The sequence below is a fragment of the Lygodium microphyllum genome, chromosome 21 (genome assembly GCF_053477565.2).
Source record: "Lygodium microphyllum isolate KBCC chromosome 21, Lygodium_microphyllum_v1.1.10, whole genome shotgun sequence".
In the NCBI taxonomy this organism is placed as follows: domain Eukaryota; kingdom Viridiplantae; phylum Streptophyta; class Polypodiopsida; order Schizaeales; family Lygodiaceae; genus Lygodium; species Lygodium microphyllum.
The window spans coordinates 8,312,772-8,326,610 of NC_141155.1; positions in this window are offsets into that span (position 1 = coordinate 8,312,772).

Sequence of the window (13,839 nt, forward strand, 5' to 3'; positions counted from 1 at the left end):
TAAGTTTATAGTGAGCAGAGATGTTGTTTTTTATGAGATGAGTAGCTGGTATAAACCAGTAAATGTGATTGATGATGTAGATGCACAAAATGGTAATGCTGCACAGAATTCACAGCAGCAGTCACAAAATATTAGTGGACCTGGAGTGTCCTCTAGCAGTGGTTCACATTCTTCGCCATGGACAGGCAGATTGAGATCAGGAGAATCTTCTCAAAGCAATGCAGATAGTGGTATGCAGGTTTTACGAAAAGGAAAAGAGAAGGTAGATCAGCCCATGTTTGACGTGAATGCAGGTCACTCTTATGTGGATGGTGAATCCAGTGGCTCAGAACAGAGCATTGATGATGAGTTGGGTATCCCCTCTATTGTTACACTTGGAGTAAGGAAGACCAGGGATGTTTTGAGAGCACCTGGAAGTGAGCCTACTTTGCATAGGTCTACCAGAGCTAGGTATCCTATGGATAGGCTAAAATATGATGGATTTACAGCCATCCACTATGCATATATGGTCAAAGTGATACAGGAACCAGAACCCACTTCTTTTGAGCAAGCCATGGAAAAAGAAAAATGGAAGAAAGCCATGGATGAAGAAATGGATGCCTTGGAAGCAAATGCTACATGGGAGTTGGTACCTTTGCCTAAAGGTAAGAAAGGAATTGGTTGTAAGTGGGTTTATAAGGTGAAGCACAATGCAGATGGTTCTGTGAATAGATACAAGGCAAGATTAGTAGTCAAGGGGTATGCACAAACATATGGCATTGATTATGAAGAAACATTCAGTCCGGTTGCAAGGATGGCAACCGTAAGAGCAGTCATTGCTATGGCTGCATCAAAGGGATGGTCTTTACATCAGATGGATGTAAAGAATGCCTTCTTGCATGGTGATTTGCAAGAAGAGGTCTATATGGAGCAGCCACCAGGTTATGTGCATGCTGTTCATCCTGAGTTTGTTTGCAGGTTGACGAAAGCCTTGTATGACTTGAAGCAAGTACCTAGAGCATGGTCTGACAAGATAGGACAGTATCTTGTCACTATTGGCTTTCAGATTTCCAAGGCAGATTTCTCACTTTATGTGAGAAAAACAAAGAAAGGTATTACGCTGCTTGTCATTTATGTTGATGATTTGATTATGACAGGTGACAGTGATGAAGATATCCTTCATGTGAAAATGCTATTGAAGCAAAAGTTTGAGATGAAGGATTTGGGAGAGCTGCGTTATTTCTTGGGCATTGAGGTGATTAGATCACCAAGTGGGATACAGCTCTTGCAGAGGTAGTATGGATTGGATATGCTGTCCAAATATGGGATGACAGGCTGTAAGCCTATTTCAGTTCCTTTGGAGCAGAATGTGAAGTTGAGCGCAGATGCAGGTGAGCTTCTAGAAGACCCTACTATGTACAGATGCATAGTAGGAAGTTTGATTTATATGACTATTACCAGGCCAGATTTGAGCTATGCTGTTGGATTGGTAAGTCAGTTTATGCAAGCTCCAAGGAAATCACATTTGGATGCGGCTAGACGCATACTCGGGTATGTGAAGTCCACATTGCAGTATGGACTATTTTATGAGACTGGGGTTCAAATACAGTTACATGGATACACTGATGCTGATTGGGTTGGTAGTATTTCTGATAGACGATCTACTAGTGGGTATGTGTTCTCTTTTGGAAGTGCTGCAGTCACTTGGAGCAGCAAGAAACAGCCTACAGTTGCCTTGTCGAGCACAGAGGCTGAGTACAGGGGTGCAGCAATGGCTGCATGTGAGGTAGCTTGGTTGAATAAGCTACTTTATGATATGCATCAGTCTACAGATGGGCTAGTTGTCATTTATTGTGACAACATGAGTAGTATACACTTGGCAAATAACCCAGTCTATCATGCTAGAACAAAGCACATTGAGGTGCATTATCACTATGTGCGGGAGAGGGTTTTACTAGGTCTTATTGATCTAGTTTATGTCAGCATAGAGGATCAGGTAGCTGACATATTCACGAAGGCATTGGGCGTAGAGAAGCTGCGCAAGTTCAGAGACCTGCTTGGTGTGCAGGAATTGGGATTGAGCTCGAGGGGGAGTGTTGAGAGATCAAGCTCCACTCGTGATATGCCAGGGTGACCGTTGTGCATTTATGTCACCGACTTGTCAGTTGATGCGGTTGGTACACCGCCCATGAATAATAGCTAGATGACAGCTATCCTTATCTACTCTAGTTCGTGGCTCATTTAGTATTCCACCTTAGTTATTTGAGTTTGGTTTGAGACCCATATATAGGGTTCTTCTATTTCTTTGTATGAGAGTTCTTTTTGGCTTACACAACTAAGAAGAGGAAAACTGTTTTCAGCCTCCACCTCTGTGTGTATTCCCCCATTGTGCAAGCAAGAAAGCTACAAGTGAGACTCCTTCTTTCTCTCCCACAATCTTGACATATGAGGCATCATTAATTGACACTTAATTCCTTTGCTCTTGCAAAAGTCTTCAAACTCCTTTGAGTTGAACTCATTGCCATCACCTATTCTAAACTTTTTCACACTTTGCCTTGCTTGATTCTCAACAAGTTTTAGCCATTCCTTAAACTTACCAAAAGCTTGAGCCTTATCATGAAGAAATACATCCATATCTTCCTACTGTAGTCATCAACAATCAACATAAAATAATAAGATCCTCCAAAGGCTTTTGTAGGAATTTTACCACACACATCAACATGCACTAATTCTAGAGGAGTCTTCACTTTGTTCTTGCTTTCTTGTGGAAATGTATTTCTCTATTGCTTGCCATCATACAAGTTTCACATGGTTCCTTCGTTTCAGTTTGCAAGTAGGTGAGTAACCATACCTTGCTTTTGCATCTCCTTCGACACTACAAAACCACCAATGTGACCAAATTTCTTGTGCCAAAGTTTACTTGTGCCCACACCAGGTAGTGCTTATAAGAGCACTTATCTCATATAGGTTGTTTCTTCTTTCTCCTTTGCCGATAACTTTTCCAGCATTATCGATGATTTTTGCACCTATCTAAATGAACCTCACCTCATGGCCAAGATCAGTTAAGCAATTGATAGAAAATTTCTCTTAATCTTTGGAACATACAACACATTTGAAAGATTTTTGAGTTCACCATTTGCAGTAACAAATAATATAGTACTAGTGCTCTCAGTAGGGCATTTTTCATTATTTCCAACCATCATAGTGATGGATTCTTGTAGATGTTTCATAGAACTATATAGACCTTTCTTGTTGGGGAGGCACCACTATCCAATACCCATGAGTCAGTGTTAGATATTTCTTGTGTCAAGGAACACACTTCCTCAATGGTTGCCATGAATAATTGTGACTCTGCTTCAGTGGTACTAGTTGTATCCTTCCCTTTAGTCTTCATGGTGCCATTTTTTTCATCTACCTACTTAATACGATAATTTGTAATTGCATGTCCTTTCTTGTAATAGAAGCACTCTCCTTGAAAATTTTTATTACCATCCTTTTTCTTTTTGTCACTTTTGGTAGAGGAATCACATTTTCCTTTCACATTGGTAAAGAATGCAGCATCCCTACTAATGTTACCTTCTTGGGCTTTAAGCTTGAACTCCTCCTCCACTAGTAGTGTACAAAATTTCTCAAACATCAGAGCTTGGGGTCTTACCTAAGTGTTTAGGGCAGTTACCAATCCATTAAAGTTTGGTGGACAAATCTAAAGATACTTTGAGCTAGCTCCTCACTAGTCTTTTGTATCCTAGCCTGAGCCATCTGATTGGGTAGATTCTTGATTGGAGTGATGAATGCTTTATCTATCTCTCCTTTAGCAAACTTCTCTACTCCTAGTTGATTCTCCAAGTTCTCGATCCTTGTTTGATTTCGCATTTCTACTAACCCCTCAGTACATTCCAAGCCTTTGATACCTTTGTTGTATGCTGAATCAAGGTTCAAACATTGACATAACAACTTGTAACTAAGGCATACAATACATTTGTGTTCCTTAGTTTTGAAGCTTGTAGAAGATCTGCATTTGGAGAAATTATAATACTTGAATTTGATGGGTTGTGGTTCTGGGTCAATCCCTAGCACCGTCTCTAGAAGCTCATAAGAATAAAGGATAATTGTGATTTAAACTTCCACAAAGTATAGTTTGTACCATCAAATTTTCCTTTGCTGAAGGTTGGTGGACAAATCCTTAGTGTTTGAATTGTCGGTACACCAGTAACACTTGATGCGCCAATACTACTACCTAATGCAATATATGATACTTTTCCTCTTCACTATTGAAGCCCTTGCCTCTCATGTACTCTTCACTCCTCACAGCCCCCTGAGCTCTAATACCATATAGAAATTACACGGTACAATGCGGATAGAATCTGAGCAAGGAGCAAAGAACACACAATAAATATGAGAAGAACAAAGACTATTTTAATTTCAAATGAATTGATACAAAGATGTCTTTGTCCATCCATGCACTTCTAGTGTGAAGCTTAAGTGGTGATCTAGACAAACGATAGGTGAAGAGCTTAAGGGTAGTTGGAAGAACTCTAATTGGGTGAAAGATAGATTGATGATGGCTTTAGCAGGCTCTTTCTTTTATAGCTAGAGAAGGTAGTCTAGTTGGCATTTTCAACCATATTATGAATCTTTTCTAGTTGACCAAGGACTATTCTAATAAATATTTTCTTTACCATCAGGCCAGGGGCATTGACCTCGGATCCCATCAGGGGGGTTGCTAACCTCCCTGAGACCCCCTAGCTAGGGACCACTTTTGCATCCCCTTAGACCCCGAAATAGAGACCCCTAATAACTCTCACACTCCACAACTCAAAGCATAGCCCCTCGAGTTGCTACTAGCATAACTACTATATCTAACCCAAAAGCTAGATCCACAAAGGTCACCTTTTTGCCATCCAATCATGTAGACCTCATGTAACATACAATTCAAGACCCATCCAATGTCTGTGCTCACACATGGCTTCTCCTCATGATGGGGGCCTTACAACTTAGAGCACTATGGATCATTGATGGAACCTTATGAGGGTGGGGCATTGAGCATATCTAACATAGGAATGAAATTATAAGAAAGCCTTTAAAGAAATATATATAAGCTTTAACAAAAAAATTATCTTAATTTTGGGATATCATATCCAATCATTCTGGGTTGCCAAACCTGAACATGAGGGATTTGTGAATTTACCAAATCATATCTTTAGCATATTCTCAATTGATATTAAGAAACGTTATGAGAGTATACTCATGAAGGAGAATGTGTGCTCATCCCCAATCAAATCTTCCACATGGCTTTCCATCATAAAAGGGCTAAAGCTATTTCTTTTCATAATTGGAATATAAAATGGAGCTATAACCAAAACCACAACTTACATCCTTCACTAAGGAGTATTGTGAACAAATTAAGGAATGGGCTATTTGCAACACATACATTACTCTTGCTGGCATAATTAAAAGACAAAAGAAAGGGATACCCATGGGGTTCACCTATCCTCCCCCCAACCCCCATGGTGCACCTCGTGTACTACAAGTATCAATTGTGCTATCACCTCACCAACAACCAAAGATACGATACCCTTAAGCAATTTTCACTTTCTTTTAGATACTATGATGATATTCTTTCTGTCAATATACCCAATGAAATAGTTTTTTTGAAAAATGACCCTAATTCCTTATTTAGCACCTACAAAGTTGTTCCTCTTGAATTTGACTTCAATGATAACAAATTCTTCTTCTTTGATACAAGGCATTTCATCTTACATTCTTGTTATAGCCCATAATGTCCAAAAAGGAAGAATAAGGAAGCCTAAGTAGAAAATGGAAGACTAAGGAAGCCTGAGTGGAAAATGGAAGACGATCCCAGACGAGAAAAGTGGAGAAGAAGGCAAGCTTAGAAAAAATGTAGAGAGTGCACAATAATGAGTGCATCAAATATTCGAGTAAGGTGCACCAAATATTCTACCAAAGAAAGTGCAGGGCACAATGTAATCCATTTTGTAAAAGAGTGCAAGGCTTCCTCTTGTGAAAACTGTAAATGTAGAAGGGGATGTGCAAAAAAACCGTGAGAAGAAGAAAGACATAAGGAAAGAAGACCTTGGCAAAAACGACTAGTCATGTAAAAATAGGGAGGGTGCCTAAAGGGATGAGGACATGTATAAAAGTCAAAAAGTGAATAGAGAAGCTCATTCTTGGTGTGTGGCTAAAGTGGCTCTCTTCTTCTCTTCTTCTCTTCTCCTTGCTTATGCTTGTGCTTGTGTTTGAGACAAGGAGTGTGAGAGTGTGAGTGAGTGAGGGTGAGGGACTATGGTAGAGAAGTTCTCCATCTTCTCCTCTCTTCTCCTCTCTTCTTCTCTTATCTTATCTTCTCTTCTCTTGTCTCGCGCATGCGACTATGGAGGATAGTGCTTGGAGGTAGAGGATTGAACTTGCTTGATCTTGCATCTCGGATTGTGAAGTTACTGGAGTGCTTGAGGGAGGAGGCTACTCTATCGGGCATCAAGGTAAGCTCACTACACTTGTAGGATTGAGAGCGCGCATGGCTATGTGATAGGTAGCCATAGCATTTGGCTTGAACTGCTTGAAGTAATAAGTGGTTCGTGGGACTTGGTGGTTGAGTGAAGACTCCCATATTTTGGTTCTATTTGCTTGGACAAATAGATTTAAGCTTGAGTGCTTGCATGCTTCAAATCAAGCTGAGAGCGGAGTTTTGAGCCCGGAATGTGCCTAAAATTTGCCAAAAAATCTGGAATTTAGGGGAAAAATATTCGACATTGAAGGCGGTGGCTGCAGAGGACGATTTTAAGCACCAAGTGAAAGATGGATTTTAAAAGGCGCCTGAGCAACACTTGTAGATTTTTTATAATTTTTCCAACTGCCGTGTGGGATGCCAGGAGCTACCAGTCAGTGCGGGACGCCGAGATGGACGCATAGGATTTTTCAGAGGCTGAATCGGAGCTCGGACGCGGAAGAGGCCAAAAATTGGCTAAATTTGAAAATGTGGACATTGAGAGATTAAAGGGGGGTGCCCTTTGGGACAACCCCCCCCCCCCCCCCCCCCTCTTTTTCACATGGTGTGGCGAGATATGGCAACGCCTGTTGAAGGTGCTGAAAAAATCGGGAACCGCCCCCCCCCCCCCCCCCAAATCGATTTTGGGGCTGCAAGCAACCTATCTAACAGACAATGCCCAGCAAATTCTCCTTCTTCCCTGATCATATCGCCGGTCTTCACGCAAGATATGGCTGACTGAATGAAGAGATCAGAATCTAGATTTCTCTCTCCTCCCTCTCTCTCCTCTCTATGGGCTGTTCATACACACTATCTTCAAGGAGGAATCGGGAGGGAGATTGAAGAAAATTGTGATTGAGATTGATGGGGATGCTGAAGATTGATGTGTAGTATTGGATTGAGAGCAATGGAGGCTCCGTCCGCTGGTCACGCAGTCATTTAATGCGTCTCGGGGTTCGTAAAAACACGATATGACCATTTTTATGAAGAAAATGAAGGGTTTTTGGTATTTTATGATGGTAATGATGTTCTTATTGGATGAAAATTTGTTTGAGTGCTGGTTGCATCATGATTAATTATTGTTCATCAGAAAATTTTGATTTTGCAATAATTTACATGTGCTATTTAATTCCCGTAAAACCCAAAATGCGATTTTTAAGCGGTAAAATGATAGTTTTGTCGTTTCGGGTGGGTGAAATGTGTTCCTATAGGGGGGAAATCGAAAATAAATTGAATGATAGTATGCTGAAGTGATTGGAACAAGAAAAATCAGAAAATAGCATATTTTATTGACAAATAAATCAAGAAAATGGAGAAAATAAGGGGAAAAATAGAAATACGCTTTACGAAAATAAGAAAAACTATAATGATTGTTTGTGGATGTATGGTAGTGGCAAAGCATGAGGTTTAGCCTCAGTTTGCCCTATCTCCTTGTCAAAATTTGTGATTTATCACTTTTCATACATCAAAACACGACAAAATGAACCTCTACACCTATGCAACGAAAGCAATACCTAAACGTAGGGGGTGGGATGTTTGAATGGTGCAATTTGCGTGTTGATTGTTGCTGATTTTCTAATGCATATCATGATATAGAGTTTGTTGTATTTTAATTAAGAGGATAGTAGCACGAGTGTTGTCTCGGTACTATCCTTACATTGCCGCAATGAGTTAGTGAATGAGCATTGGAAAGCCTGGTTATGCACAACACGTTTCTGATTGGAAATCATGTTTGAGCACTTTAGGATCATCCACTTTTGCATGTGCATGTCAACCATGGTATCAGAATACAAAGGACTGGATTTATAGCACCTATTTTTGATGACGATGACCCACGCTTGAGTGTGGAAGGGCAACCTAAGCTGTAGGATAGACGTTCGTTTCTTGGGGGATCATTTGGTAAGAACACATGGTATCTCCTGGAATACTTTCAAAATGAAAGAGTGGAGTTTGTTCGTTTGTTCTATATGTTGAGCAGCGCATCAAGGGACTAGTCCCTGCGATGTAGGAGAGCTGCAGTGGGGCCGCGGTAATTCCACCGAGAGGTTGCCTCCCATGTATGTGATTATCGTGGCATTTATTGCCAATGTGTATGGGTTCTCCCTCTGTGGAGTTTATAGAAAGGGAAACGTTGGACTACAAAACACATAGATTAGGCTTTAGGACAGTTTGTCCTTTAGCAGCAGATAGATGCTCCTAGCCCGCGAGGCCGTGAGGGTGTGTTTGTCTATCATGAGCATGAGGTCCGACTAGTGCTATAGCCAGTGCCGGCCCATTTGAGGTCCTTTCAGTGGTGCGTCTGCCGAGAGCTGCCAACAAGTGGTGGTTCTCGAATTTAGGATTTTAGGGATCAAAAAGTTGGGTTATGTCCTCTGACAAGGACCATCAAGCCAAAATAGAAAAAGCAAAACGTGTTGAGAGGGCTAGACGGCGGTTGGAGATTGTAAGACGCTATTCTCCTCAAAGGAGCAGCCCGATACACATAAAAGGCAGTGGTCTTAGTAACTCAACTATTACACATAGTCCTTTAGGTGCAGGAGGAGGTGCAAGTTCTTCCTCTCCTCCACCAAGTTAACCCACTTCAAGTGGGGTTGTGATCCCATCATTCCAAACTCCTATTGTCAATCCGATTGTCGTCATGGCACAACCCATTGCAATTCCTGCAGGGATGTCGGATCTGCCAGCCTTAGGAGTTCCTTTGCCCATTTTTAATAGGTTAGTCGAAGAAGATGCGGAGTTTCACATTTGTGAATTCCAAATATTAATGTTTAATTACCGCATCCAAGATAAGGGACATCTTATGATGTTCTTTAACATGACATTAAAAGGAAGGGCTGCAATATGGTATCATAGCATAGAAACTGGAACCATAACTACAATCGACCAATTTTATGCAACTTTCCGAGGAGAATATGCCCCTGAAAGAGGTGGCCAATACTAGTTGCATGTTTTGAATGTAACACACCAAGACCCCCATGAGAATGTGAAATCCTATGCCAAGAAGCTTAAGGAAGTGTTTCGTAAGTTACAAACTTACATTCCTATTCCGTCAGCTGCCCAATTGCAATACTTCTTGCATGGATTGGATTTCAATATTCAGGTACAATTGAGCAGTGTGGCTTTGGCTGATATAGACACTGCCATCACGCGGGCAGAAGGAGTAGAGTCACAATTACAAACGGTCTACTCCTCTCGAATAAATCTTAATGCGGGTCTAGTACCTGGAGGCAGTTTACCATTGATAAATGGAAGTCAAGGGATGCCTATGAATAACCCTAATGGGAGAGGAAGCATGGTTCAAAATGTACCTTTGCTGCCACCTCCTCCCAGTGTGACTATGCCTATGGCTAGTCAGTTGGCTCCACCAAATGTTGAAGGCCAAGCCTCGAACCCTAACGTTGTTCCTATGAGTCAATAACCAATGCCCAATCAAATTGTTAGGCCAATGGAACGATGGATAGACGATCAAGGCTATGAGTCGAGTGCCTCTAATGTCCTTAGCAAAGTTAAGGATATGATGAAGCACTACACTGATATGATTTCTGAACAATATCAGCAAATAGCTATTGATGTCAATTTCCTGAACAAGCAGCAGAATCTGATAGGGAGTCGACGTCCTGAAGAGGGTGGTCCCTCAAGATTCAGCAGTAAGTGGTGTGGCGGACAACATTTCCCTAGAAACTGTCCAAATGTTAAATGTGATATTTGTGGGAAGTCGGGCCACTTAGCCGCTACCTGTTGGAGTAAGATTAGTTCCCTCCAACAAGGGAGTAAACAACTAGGTCCAGTTAATCATAAAGTGCAAGGTAGTAACCTCCACCAAAATGATGGACCAAGACAAATATTGCAAAGGGGAAAGACCACTATAGAGGAGTTGTCGCAAGGCAATGGAGTCAGCCTTATCAAGGCTGTACGCATCAATGGCGCTGAAACCTCTAATCCACGAGCCGTAACAAGAGGCCAAAAGGCTAAAGAGGGTGATAAAGATAATGCAAAACCGGTCGAGGGAAACCCTAAGCAAGGGGATAAGGGGACACAAGTCCTGAATCCTGGCATGGAAGGTGGACCTCTAAGGCATGTTGACAAAAAAGTGGATCCTAAGAAGGATGAGGAAGTGCCAAGAAAGAAGGCAAGGGCTAAAAAAGAAGCACCAAAGTCGGTCCCGAGACCAAAAGAAAGAATGGTTTGGCGAGAAAAGAGAGCTTTGGCTACCTATCAAGATTTTGATTTAGCAAGTTCTCTTTGCGAAGTCAAACTAGATGTAAACCTCTTACAGTTGATTAAATTATCTCGAGGAGTACACAAGGAATTCAAGAAGATCCTGCGTATTGGGTATATTGTAGAACCTTTGGGCATAGCACGAGTAGGGGAAGATTGGTTTGATCATGCTAAAAAGAATTTCCCTAGGGTTCCAGCATACGTGGATGGAATATTAGTGGAGCATGCTATCGTAGACACTGGGTCCTCTGTCAATATCATGAGTTCAGAGTTGATGGAGAGGTTGGGTCTAGGCATCCAAAAAGATGGCTCCACCCTTCTTAGAATGGCTATCGCCTAAGGCAACCAGAAGGTTGCATTACTAAAGTCCATGTTACAGTTGCAAGTATAGAATGCTTCTTGGACTTTAGGGTGATAAGATTTGCAGGACATCCTAGCTATCGAGTCTTGCTAGGTAGGCCTTGGATCTTACGAATAGACTGTCAAGTCGATATACCCACCGGTCAAGTGGTTCTAGGTAGAGGTGCTAATTGAGTAATAGTCGATGCTTACCCTGTCTCCTCAGAGTGAGAGAGCTCATTTATCCTCTACTGAATTAGAAACAGCAGATGATCCATCTGGTAGTGAGACATCATCAGCGATGAATCTAAAGAGGGGTCCACTACAGAGGATATTTATCAGATAACTCTAAATGAGCCCATAGAGCCGCAAGATAGAATAAGAGACGCGGATGTGATTGAGTTGGACCTTGGCACGCCGAATGATTCATGGCCAATTAAATTAGGTTTCATGCTCAGTTCAGCAGAAAGGGAGGACTATTTGTCCTTGATTCAAGAATTCCGTGATATTTTTGCCTAGAGTTATAATGAGCTGAGAGGCATTCCTCCCAGCTTGGCTATTCATACTATTCCTGTAAAAGAAGGTAGTCATCTTGTGCGTCAGAAAGTAAGGCATATGCCTTTTGAATTGAGGGACGGGATGTTTGAGGAGTTACAGAAGTTACGGAAAGCTGGTTTAATCTTCCCTGTATAGCACATAGAATGGTGTTCACCAGTTGTTATCAGGAAGAAGAAAAACAACTAGATCTGACTATGTGTAGATTTTAGAGAGATGAATAAGCAGACGGTTAAGGATTACTACCCGTTTCCATTGATTGACCATATTTTGGATCAATTAGCGAGTAGGGAAATATATTCGTTTTTGGATTGCTTTGCAGGATACAACTAGATGGCAATTACAGAAGCGGACAAGTTGAAAACAACTTTCATTACTGTCTTTGGTACTTTTGCGTACCATGTGATGGCCTTTGGATTGTGCAATGCACCTGGATCATGGCAACAAACAGTAGATAAGACCTTTGGCGACATCTCCCCAGATGAGTTGAAAGTATTTATCGATGACCTGGGGGCAGCCCACTGTAAGGGAAAGGATGTTGATTATCTTAAGAAAGTGCTTTGAGCGTTGCACACAATTTTGTATCACTCTTAACCCATGGAAGTGTGTCTTTGGAGTGCCTTATGGGCTATTGCTAGGCCATGTGGTCAATTCAATAGGGATCACAACTAACCCTCAAAAGATTAAGGTTATAGTTGCTATGAGTCCACCACACACTCCAAAAGAGGTATATAGCTTTTTGTCATCGGTAGGGTACTATCGGAGGTTTATAAATGCCTTGGTAGAAAGGACATTGCTATTAACGAACTTATTATCCTTTAGCTGTCTATTTGTATGGAGCGACCCTTATAAGGTAGCTTTCGAGGATGTGAAACAGGAGTTAGTAAAAGCACCAATTTTAAAAGTACCTAAAAGAGGCGAGGTATTTTACATATTTTCAGCAGCCACCATACATAGTATCAGCCTGTTTAGCCCAAATCTGGGAGGAAAAGTGGTATCATCCGATAGCTTTTGCTAGTTGAAAATTGGGCATATCAGAAATTAACTACACCTACATGGAGAAGTTGTGCCTTGCGATGGTCTTTGCGACTAAAAAATTCAGACACTATATCCTTTATGAGAAGGTAGTTTTCTATACGAAGGCAGAAGGGCTTAGATTGCTTATGAACAAGCTGCAACCGCCTGATCGTCTGGCAAAGTAGTTAATCACTTTGCAGGAGTTCGATTATGAGATTAAGAGTAAGCCACCGAGGTTGCAGGGTATTGTGGAATGCCTTATGGATTTCGGGGAGCTGAAAGAGACTTTGGCTGAAGGAAGTGATATCAAAGAAATGTTTAAAATCAATACAGCTTCTATCCCATCTTGGTATGCTACTATCACGCATTATCTATCAACGGGAGAGACTGGAGCTAGTTTATCAAAATTAGAAAAGAGAAAAATTAGACAACAGGCTTTGAAGTTTTCCTTGATCACAAGAACACTATATCGGCAGGGTGTTGATGACATATATCATCAATGTGTGATGCCTGACGAGGTTCCTTTCATCTTGGAAGAGTTCCATGACTCTACATGTGGAGGGCACTTCGCTGGACGGTTGATGGCACAGAAAGCTTTAAGAGCTGGATATTGGTGGCCATCCATCTTCCAAGATTCCTTTGAGTACGTTAAGAGATGTGATACCTGTCAAAGACATGACAGTAGAGAGAATAAGAAACGCCCACTTATGCCTATCATGGCTATCCTTCCATTTGAGAAGTGGGGCATTGACTTTGTGGGTCCTATCACCCCGTCACCTACTACCCAGAAGAGATACATTATAGTAGCAACTGATTATTTTATAAAATGGTCAGAAGCGCGGGTGACGAGTCAGGACAATGCAAAAGAGACTGCAAGTTTCCTCTTAGAGCAGATTATCTGCCATTTCGGTCCACCGAAGGAACTAGTGTCGAACCGTGGAACCCACTTTTTGAATAAAGTGATCAAAAGACTGATTGAAGCTTGGCAAATCAAGCACAACAAAACGACCCCCTATAATCCGCAAGCCAATGGGCAAGTCGAAAGTACTAATAAGCAGCTTGTGGGTATCTTGTCTAAAATAGTTTCGGAGAAGAAACGAGACTGGGATAGGAAGTTGTATGTGGCAATATGGGTATACAATACAACATTCAAGCGAGCTACCGGCCATACTCCATTTAAATTAGTTTATGGGTAAGAGTGTGTGTTACCTCTCGAAATCGAGTTG